Below are 11,245 nucleotides of genomic sequence, written 5' to 3'. Positions count from 1 at the left end.
TGTGTTTCATGGTTCCATGTTAAATATAGAAGCGGTGATAATTTATACCTGTCCGCAAGGTGTTTGTCATTATACCAATATACTTTAGTCCACAAGGGCATTCTATGAGATAAACAACACATTTCATACCACAATTTAAAAACAGTTTCAAAATGATAGGCTCCCGTTGGGAATCCAAAAGTATTTATTTTTGCCCTGTTGAATATATGGGTAACATTGGCATCTCGTGATGCCACATTTAAAACAACCTACCAAGTCAGTTGGGCCAGATTTTTTCCTCCAAACATGATTTAATATGGGGACTGGATGAGGCCAAAGATTTTTTATGTGTCTACTCAAAGGTGGGGCAGGTGGGGAATCATAATAGGACTCCTGCCTATGAAACTAGCCAGGGGTTCTATCTGAAGAATTATGAGACCCATGGTCAATTCCATAGGCTATGTGTCTATATGAATGTGTTTGTGGAGCAGGTGTTGGAGTGCCAAGCAGTCCGCCTGGAAATGGTACTGATGTATTCGATGAAACCTCCAATTGTCAAAGGCCTCAAAACATTCATTGCTGTAGAAGGGGGGGACAGACTTCAAAGAGGGTTGCTATGGTTGACTGCATCTGTGTCATCATGTGGCTGTGCAGAGTACTGTGTTGTGCCTGTCCGCCAGCTGGTTTTGACATCTTTCACTATATGGTTAAAAAAATTCCAGTGTTCAGTTTTAGATTTATAAAAGATGAAAAAATAAGACATACAGTCAAGAAAAGAAAAGCAAAACATGCTGTTAACAGAAGAAACGGATCAGCATCATGTAAGCCCAAAATAATCTGTATACATATGCATTGTGCATGTTTTCAATAAGACTAGGAAGGCACATAACTTCTACAAGCTCAGTAAAGTAATTAGAAAAGCAGTGTCTAGCATCAAGTGCAAAAACAGTCATGATATGCACATAAAAAATGTGTTACTTGCACATATGCTTGTTTGGAATAAAGTGTGATTGTTCTCAGTTGGAGAAACCAAGTAATCTTATAGATATTATACCTTTTAGTGGCTAACAAAAAACATGTTACAACGAGCTTTCAGGTTCTTATATCCACCCTTCGTCGATAGAAGAACCCGAAAGTTCGCTATAACATCATGTACTTTTGTTAGCCATTAAAAGGTATCATATCTACAAGATTGCTTGGTTTCTCTTACTGAGAACAATCACACTTTGCTCTACTGGGTAACACGGTACCAAACCTTTGTTTTCCTGTTTGGAATAATAACTTGCTATAGATCAACATATCATTCAAAAAAAAAAGTAATGTAAAACTGAAAAAGTACACAAATACTTTGTCTGTGGAGTCCCAATGATCTTCATTCACACCCTGGATCACCTCTTCCCAGCAGGGATCTTTGAAGTTCTTGTCTTTGTAATCTTCACAGCTACTATCCCACAATGCAGGCTTCTGCTGCACAAGGCTTATGAGCACCTTCTTATGTATATATTGTTGTTTTATTCTGTAATTTTGTTTTACTTATGTATGTAATTACGTTTTTTGCTATCTTTGCCCCCCATGACGTCATATAAAACCTCCTGGGGGACATTCACATGTTTTGGTTTTTTTTTTATTTGACATTTTTCCACTGTAGCTGGGGTATCCATAGGAGATGAAACAAAGAATAGCCCCATAGTGCAAGGGGTAAACAGAATGTAGGCAACACGTTTAGGAGGGTATACTCCCTTTCTTAAGCCTTGTTTCACCTTTGACTAACAGAGCCTAAATAACCGAAAAAATATGATGTCTTACATCACATGAAGCTAGGGGGTGGGGCACCAGATCATATGGGTTCCTGCGTCATCAGCATCTGCATGAATGCGGCACCTGCCAGTATTCACTAACGGGGTGAGCGGCCGCGTGTCAGCGACTATGGCTACGCGTGTCAGTGCTGACACGCGTGTCATAGGTTCGCCATCACGGGTCTAGAGGCACATGACTAGAAGAATGTTCTTCCCTTTTACAAGTCACTGGTCACTCCAAACATAATAATAATCTTTATTTATAAAGGGCCAACATATTCCGCAGCGCTTTGTGTACAGTTTTTGGCATCAGTACTCAAGAAAGACATATCAAAGCTTGAGTGGGTGCAAAGGCGGGCAACTAAAGTTATAAACAGAATGGGTAAACTACAATACCCAGAGAGGTTATCAAAATTGGGATTATTTTATTTAGAAAAAAAGATGACTGAGTGGCAACCTAATAACTATGTATAGATATATCAGGGGACAATACAGAGATCTCTCCCATCATCTATTTATAACCAGGACTGTGATTGTAATGAGGGGACATCCTCTACATCTAAAGAGAAGAGGATTTCTACACTGACATAGAAGGGGGGGTTCTTTACTGTAAGAGCAGTGAGACTATGGAACTCTCTGCCGGAGGATGTGGCAATGGCAAATTCGATGCCTGGATGCCTTTTGTTTTGTCTTCTTACACGTTCACACAGTGTGCAGTCCGACATTCAGTTTAACCATTTCTGTCTTCCAAATAAACAAGCTGTTCTTCTTAAACTGACAGGTTTATTGGTTAACAGATCGTAGCATACAAGCGTGCATTCGATGCGATTGATTGCTTGCGATTGGGACAATAATGATGGTAAAACTATAAGAATACAGATAATTCACATAAGTATGAAGCATGCATAACATTACATAACATTAACATGAAGGTACATGGTAAAATGACTGCTACATGGTATTGCATGGCTAACTAAACAGTTATAACTCCCTGAGTAACAACACAACTGACCACTGAACAGCTCTGCATAACATACTGTCTCAGAAACAAGGGTAGCTTTCTTACCAGATATACTTTGACAAGGATAGTGGATTTTTAAGAGGAGGGTGCAAAGATAAGTCTGTCTCTGACTGGAACCTCCTTCTTCCCACAATGCCTTGCTAACTAACCATAATGCATCAGTCTTTATTATAGAAAAACAAGTTGTAATACGTTTTTAACACAGCTAGATGGTGCTGTGACCACTAAACACCTATAATGGGCTGTTATGTAGCTTCGATTTCTGCTAAGCAGAACACTCCCTGTCTGGCATCAACGGACGTCACTATTGGGTCTTTCTGGTGAAAACAACAAAGCAAGTTCCGTCACTGGCCTGAGGAATAGCTTGCATTCCCCAAGCTTCCACACTTTAACCTCGACCTTGCGTACCTTCCCATCCTCGCTCGGGAACGTGTTGGTGATGAGGCCCAGTGACCACTCGTTCCGATGTGACCGGTTATCTTTCATGAGCACTACATCCCCAGGTCTGATGTTAGGCCTGTCGGTTTGCCACTTTCTTCTTGATTGTAAGGTAGAGATATATTGCTTCTTCCACCTGTCCCAGAAAGTATTAGAAAGACTTTGCACTTGTCTCCATTGTCGTCTGTAGAGATCCTTCTCGTTGAACTCTCCGAGAGGAGCACTCGGAGTACTGGTCTTCTGCGTGAGTAACATAGCAGTACTAAGGATGGTTAAATCTTCAGGGTCGCTGGAAAGAGTAGTCAATGGTCTTGCATTCATAATAGCTGAAACTTCTGCCAAGGAGGTGATCAAGCTTTCATGTGTGAGTCTTGTGCTCCCTACTTGCAAGAAAAAAGAATCTAAAATTTTTCTTGCTATCCCTATCATCCTTTCCCAGACACCGTCCATGTGGGAAGAATGAGGTAGATTAAAGGTCCAAGTGCATCCTTGCTCATTTTAGTATCTTTCCACGTTGGTAGTGTCTAAGTTAGATGGAATTTGAAGTTCTTTCACTGCCCCAATGAAGTTAGTGCCTCTGTCTGAACGAATATGTTTCACTGGCCCTCTTATGGCAATAAAGTGTCGAAGGGCAAACTTGTCGTGTCCATGGATTCGATCACTTCTATGAGGACAGCTCTGCTGGACATACAAGTGAACATGACCGCCCAGCGCTTTGCGCTGGCGTGAATACCTCTAGTGTGCCGTGTAGCCACTGACCAAGGACCGAATACATCTAGACTGACGTTGGTGAAAGGAGGGTCTGTACTGAGTCTCTCAGTTGGGAGGCTGGCCATCTTCTGGCTCTGTAACATGCCACGAAGTTTGCGACAGGTAACGCAGCTGAAAATGAGCTTGCTCACACACCTCTTGCTCCAACAATCCATAGTCCCGCAGCTCGTAGATTCCCTTCGGTAAACAATCGGCCCTGATGTTTTACTTGAACATGGTGATGCAGCACGAGCAGAGTCGTGACGTGATGATGCCCCGGGAATTACCATAGGGTGTTTCTCTTTAATTCCACTTTGGCTGCTTGTAGGCGACCTCCTATTCTTAGTGACCATCTTGGTCAATGAAGGGATCAAGCTTCTTCAAAGCGCTATCCTTGGAGACTGTTTGGCCTTTGCTGAGGTAGTCTATTTCTTTAGCATAACATTCATGTTGTATGGTGCGAATTATTATACTCTTGGCCCTGTCCAGATTGGTAGCGGTAAAGGCGTGTTTGCAGTGATACCAACCCTTGCAAGGTCTTTGACTCACAGGTAATGTCGACCTATAAGACTGAGCTATATGGCTTAGACAGGCGCACGAACGAGCGACATCCAAGTGGAGAATCTGTTGAAACGATGGGATTTGAGTTGGTGTTCCAAAGTCACCGTGCATAGAGCAGATACTTCAGGTCGGATTTCTTCATCGGTATCTGGGTTTACCAATTCAAATGAGTCGGATCCAATGCTGCAAGACGTTGAACGGTACAGGAATACAGGACCCGTAAACCATGTTGTATTCTTAAGGTGACCCACTTCTACAGATCTAGTTGCATGGTCTGCCGGATTATGGTGTGTAGGAACATAGTGCCATTGTTTGGAACAAGTGGACCTCCTGATCCTTAGCACCCTATTGCTGACATAGACGTAAAAGCGTCTGGTTTCGTTGCAAATATATCAGAAGACTACCTTGCTGTCCGTGTAAAATTCGACTTCCTCGATTTCCAGATTCATTCCTGATGTTATAAGTTCAGCCAACTCTACCGCAAGCACAGCAGCGCATAGTTCCAGTCTGGGTATAGTGTGCTCGAGGAGTGGCGCCAGTTTAGCCCTGCTCATAACAAACCCTATATGGCATTGTTCCTTGACATCTATGGACTTTAGATATGCTATGGCAGCAATCGCCTTGACTGAAGCGTCACAGAAATTATATAGTCTTTGCATCTTGATTTCCATTGAAGGCACGGAAGCATACGGACGTGCCACGTGAAGACTGGACAAAGCTTCAAGAGACATTCTCCAACCTGTCCACATGTCTTTTTTCTCCATGGGAAGCGGATCATCCCAATCAGACGTCTCTGTGGTAAAGTCCCTTAGCATCATTTTTCCTTGGATGGTAACAGGTGTTATGAATCCCAGAGGATATAAACTGTTTATGGTAGACAGGACCCCTCTGCGTGTGAAAGGCTTTTCTTCCTTGCTGATCTGGAAGGTAAATGTGTCCACCTTTAAATCCCAGAGCAGACCAAGGCTCCGTTGCATGGGAAGGGAGTCTGTGCTAAGATCCAAGTCCTTTAGATCACTTTAATGATCTTGGGGTGAGAACGCCTCCATTAACTCACGGCTGTTAGCGGCGATTTTGTGCAACCTCAGATTAGATTGAGTGAGCATTTCTTGAGCTCTTTTCAGGAGATTCATTGCGGTCTCGTTCGTGGGTGTAGACTTCAAGCAGTCGTCCACATAGAAGTCCCTTACTACAAAGGACCTAACATCAGACCCGTATTTTGCTTCACCCTCTCGGGCTGAGTGTCTGAGACCATAGATAGCAACTGCAGGGGAAGGACTGTTTCCAAAGATGTGCACCTTCATTCGGTACTCTATGATATCCTCATTAGGGTCGTTGTTGCGGTACCAGAAGAACCTTAAGTAGTTTCTATGTCCTTCCTTGACGAGGAAGCAGTGGAACATTTGTTGTATGTCAGCCATAAGTGCTACGGAATCCTTGTGGAAGCAGAGAAGTGCCTGTAGAAGTCTGTTGTTGAGGTCTGGACCAGACAACAAGACATCATTTAGCGAGACGCCTACACCTGGCACTCGAATCAAATACTACCCTTATCTGTCCTGGTTTTTTGGGGTGATAAACGCCAAATATGGGTAAGTACCAACATTTCTGGGAGTCTTGGAGCGGGGGTGCCACTTCCGCATGGTTGTTTTGGAATATTCTTTCCATGAAGGTGAAGAAATGTTCCTTTGTCTCTTGTGTTCTCTGGAGTTTGTGTTTGAGGGAAATAAATCGTCTGTAGACAAGTTCTTTGTTGTTAGGTAGGCGGCGTCTCTGGGTTTTGAACGGTAGAGGTGCGACCCAGCTTTTGGACTTGTCCTTTATTATTTCTTGATGCATGATATCCAAGAACAGCTTGTCTTCTATGTACATCGCGATCCTGTTGTCCTCTCTTGTCCTGAGGAAAACTGTGCACCCTAAGTGATCTTGCTCACCGTCGTAGGCATGGTCTTCACAGGAGGGATCTGCGAAGGGACAAGGCACAGGAGTGCTTTGTGGCAACTCTTTTATCAGGAAACTGTTGTGGCATGGTTGGAATATGGAAGGACGTCCACTTTCAAGTGTGTTGGTAAGCATGCTGTTGACTGAGGTCGTTTTGTGCGCTCCTCCTAGACAGACGTCTCCAATGATGACCCATCCTAGGTCAAGTCTCTGGGCGTATGGAGCATTCTGGGTACCATTAATCTGCCCCCTAGCCTTATGAACTCGTAGTATGTCTCTTCCAAGGAGTAGGACTATTGGCGCTTCTGGAACAAGTTTAGGTATCAGGTGAGCTATACGTCTGAGGTGGGGATGGTATGCGGCTAGCTCTGATGTAGGTATCTCCGACCGGTTGTCAGAAATGTGATTGCACTCCAGTATGGTTGGCAGGGGCAAACAGGTCTGACCATCTATGGACTCTACCATGTATCCAGTTGCCTTCCTCCCCACCGTCTCAACGGTACCTGCACACGTCCTTAAGGAGTAGGGAGAACCAGGCCCTACAATATTGAAGGTGTCGAAGAAAGTGGATATAGCTAAAGACCTGTTGCTTTGGTCATCTAAGATTGTGTATACCTTGATCGCCTTATCTCGGTGGCGACAGTATAAACCCTGACAAGGCAGATTGTGTAGCATGACTTCCCTCCTGCGAGTCCTTTACAGATCTCTGTACACTGAGAAGTGACTATTGCTGTGTCTATCTGCTCTCCGTCCTGTTCCTCTGCTTGGGATGATACCTGAGAGGGTGGTCCAGAGTGTTGAGCCGTGTTGTGTTCTGTGCTACCGCATTCTGTGCATGTCAAACTGACCTTACAGTTCTTGGCGAGGTGCGATGTTGTAGTGCAGCACCTGAAGCAGATGTTGTTTTCTTTCAGGAATTTCTTGCGGTCCTCTAAAGACTTCTCCCTGAAGGCTCTGCATTTTAGCAAAGAATGTGGTTTCTTGTGCAAGGGGCATTGTTTGGTAGGATCCTCATGTTTGTTCTCTTATCGATGAGGCCTAAATGACCTGTAAGGAGAACCTGTGGAGGCAACATTAGTTTTGTGAACCGCTACTGGTGTTTTAAGAGGTTTGACACCAGTGGTAGTGGGACAAGACAATGTAAAGTCAAAACTGGGATCATTTCTGATCCTTGCCTGTTGAGCAACAAAGCCTACAAACACCCGAAAGGTGGGAAATGGTACATTATGAACCTGTTTGTAATGAGAACCATGCGTAATCCACTTCTCCTGTAAGTTATAAGGGAGTTTTTGGACAATCGGATTAACACCCCTGGCGGTGTCCAGGAATGCTAGCCCTGGCAGATCTCCTTCTGCCTGAGCAACCTGTACCTCTGTTAACAAGTCACTAAGTTCCCTGAGTTTCTGGTAACTCTTACCCACTATTTTGGAAAAATTATCAATTCTCTTATATAACACATTTTCTATAGCCTCTATTGACCCATAACACTCATCAAGTCTTTCCCACACCATCTTTAGGCCTTCGCCTGGATAGTTTATGTTAATGTCTCTGATCCTTTTGGCGTGTTCAGCAGACTCGCTTCCAAGCCACTTTACCAAGAGATCTAACTACTCACTGCAGGAGAGACCTAAGTCCCTTATGGCGTTCTGGATGGAGGCTCGCCATGCTCTGTAGTTCTCTGGGCGATCGGTGAACTTTATAAGTCCTTTGGTAACCAGTTCTCATTTAGCAAAGAACCAAGCGAAGTCCACGATAGCCTAGTTAGCGCCAATACTACCCGGTGTGCTGTTGTTATGCTGCGTGTGCAGTGTATCACCATACCTTTTAGGAGTTTCTGGCTTAGGGCAGTCTGTATAATACCGTTCTAAAGCGAACGTTGTCTCTTTAAGCTGGGGAGAGGGTTAAAGCTTCCTTTTTGCAGGGCAGTAGTCGTGGTCAGCACCGCTTTGTCGCATACCGTCCTGTTCGAGGTACTGCGTCTCAAAGTGGGGTCTTTGACGCTCTGTTTGGTATACTGGATCATAGTTGAATTCCACCTTGGGATGCTGATGGACATATTCTGAGACGCGCTGTGCTGGATCTTCTTGGTCTAGGTCTCTGCCGAGTACCTGGCTGTGTTTCTCTAATTCGGGGGACTCTGCGGCTTCTAGGAACTCTGCCTTGGCTAATGAGGCTGCTGCTTCTTTCTCTGTGGTGAGTTTCTCCAGTGACACCTGCAGGCAGACTTGCTTTAGCTTCAGTTGCGTCTCTTGTGCTGCAAAGGTGGACCTTACTTTTACTGCCTCAGCTTCTGCGCGAGCGAGGACAGCCATGTCTCTTATTGAGGACTTGCTAGAGCAGCTTGCTCATGACCTAGTCTTATAGGAGGATGTCTGGCTAGTAGACATTGTGTGCCTGTAGGTTGGCTGCTTAATGTCTCTGTGCAGACTCAGTCCAGATAGGAACAGACTTCAGCTTGGCTTAGATCGTGCTGCATTTACTGGGGGCTGCACTCTTGTTTCTTGTGACTAAATGGCGGCCGCTGCAATCTTGTACATAAGACCGCGTGGCTGATGGCGGCACCTTCTAGTCTGATCCACCATCGCTGGTGACTAGCATCTGTTTTACTGTTCTGTCTTCTTACACGTTCACACAGTGTGCAGTCCGACATTCAGTTTAAAGGGGTTGTCCCGTGCCGAAACGGGGTTTTTTTTTTTCAATAGCCCCCCCGTTCGGCGCGAGACAAACCCGATGCAGGAATAAAAAAAACAAACCGGCCAGTACTTACCCGAATCCCCGCGCTCCGGCGACTTCTTACTTACCTAAGTAAGATGGCCGCTGGGATCTTCACCCACGGTGCACCATGCGGTGCACCGTGCGGTCCATTGCCGATTCCAGCCTCCTGATTGGCTGGAATCGGCACGCGTGACGGGGCGGAGCTATGAGGAGCCGCTCTCCGGCACGAGCGGCCCCATTCAGAAAGGAAGAAGACCGGACTGCGCAAGCGCGTCTAATCGGGCGATTAGACGCTGAAGATTAGACGGCACCATGGAGACGAGGACGCTAGCAGCGGAACAGGTAAGTGAATAACTTCTGTATGGCTCATAATTAATGCACAATGTACATTACAAAGTGCATTAATATGGCCATACAGAAGTGTATACCCCCACTTTGTTTCGCGGGAAAAACCCCTTTAACCATTTCTGTCTTCCAAATAAACAAGCTGTTCTTCTTAAACTGACAGGTTTATTGGTTAACAGATCGTAGCATACAAGTGTGCATTCGATGCAATTGATTGCTTACGATTGTGACAATAATGATGGTAAAACTATAAGAATACGGATAATTCACATAAGTATGAAGCATGCATAACATTACATAACATTAACATGAAGGTACATGGTAAAATGGCTGCTACATGGTATTGCATGGCTAACTAAACAGTTATAACTCCCAGAGTAACAATACAACTGGCTACTGAACAGCTCTGCATAACATACTGTCTCAGAAACAAGGGTAGCTTTCTTACCAGATATACTTTGACAAGGATAGTGGATTTTTAAGAGGAGGGTGCAAAGATAAGTCTGTCTCTGACTGGAACCTCCTTCTTCCCACAATGCCTTGCAAACTAACCATAATGCATCAGTTTTTATGATAGAAAAACAAGTTGTAATATGTTTTTAACACAGCTAGATGGTGCTGTAACCACTAAACACCTATAATGGGCTGTTATGTAGCTTCGATTTCTGCTAAGCAGAACACCTTTCTTGAACGATACAATATTATATGTTATAATCATTAATAACTTCAGAAGGGTTGATGCTCCAGGGATTGTTCCAATTGCCCGATTAGAGTCAGGAACAATTTTTTTCTCTTAAATGGGTAAAAGTGGCTTCTACCTCATTGGTTTTTTTGCCCTCCTCTGGATCAACATCGGGGAGTTATAGGCTGAAATGGATGGACACATGTCATTTTTGTGCCTTAAGGCTGGGTTCACACGAGCATGTTTTTTGTGCATATTTAGATGCGTACATACGTGCGCACCTAGATACGAGCAAAAACACGCGTGAACACAGCTGCGTGCTTGTAGTCAATGGAGCCGCGGCTGCTGCCGGCGGCTCCATTGAAAACAATGCTCTGCTGGACCCCTGCATTCTTTTTCAGGGAAGGGCTTTACATATAAGGCCTTCCCGGAAAAAGAAACATTTTTGTGTAAAAAAAAAAAAAGATTATCTCTCCCCCGCTGCTGTGACCCCTGCGGGCATGAAGAACACATCTGCCGCATGCGTCAGATGTTTCCTTCACCCCCGCTAGTTAAAAGAATTCCCTGCTGCTACATCTGCCACATCTGTGGCAGATGCAGCAGAGGAAATCTTCAATTCTCAACCACAGCTGTCACACATGACAGCTGCGGTAGAGAATCCTGCTGCCGGCATCCCCGTCAATGGCTTTTCAGGGAAGGGCTTCATAAGCCTTTCCCTAAAAAGCCATTTAAAAAAGTGTATAAAAAAAAATCATTACTCACTTCCCTTCAGCTGCCGGGGCTCAGCCGCGACTTCTCCAGCTGTCCCCGGCTCTGTAGTTCTGATCTATCAGCAGCCGGGGTTTTAAAATCCCCGCCTGCTGGTAGCTCTAATTTTGATTGGCTGAAGTGCTTCAGCCAATCACAATCAGAGCTACCAGCAGGCAGGGATTTTAAATCCCCGCATGCTGCTAGCTGAGAACTATGGAGCCAGGGACAGCGTCAGAAGTTGCCGCTGAGCCCCGACAGCCGTCAATGGCT

General features: G+C 44.7%; 1 long non-coding RNA gene across 1 annotated transcript in view; it reads right to left on the bottom strand.

Annotated features, from left to right (window-relative positions):
* The window catches only part of LOC136582561 (uncharacterized), a 130,372-nt gene extending 127,455 nt beyond the window's left edge, over nt 1-2,917 (bottom strand). Inside the window, exon 1 of the long non-coding RNA XR_010787194.1 lies at nt 2,842-2,917. This is a non-coding gene — a long non-coding RNA (uncharacterized lncRNA). The remainder of the gene's footprint in view (nt 1-2,841) is intronic.
* Nucleotides 2,918-11,245: the final 8,328 nt, after the last annotated feature.

The sequence above is a fragment of the Eleutherodactylus coqui genome, chromosome 11 (assembly GCF_035609145.1).
Source record: "Eleutherodactylus coqui strain aEleCoq1 chromosome 11, aEleCoq1.hap1, whole genome shotgun sequence".
NCBI lineage: Eukaryota > Metazoa > Chordata > Amphibia > Anura > Eleutherodactylidae > Eleutherodactylus > Eleutherodactylus coqui.
Note: the sequence above shows the minus strand (reverse complement) of the source record. Positions and strands in the feature narration are given on the sequence as shown.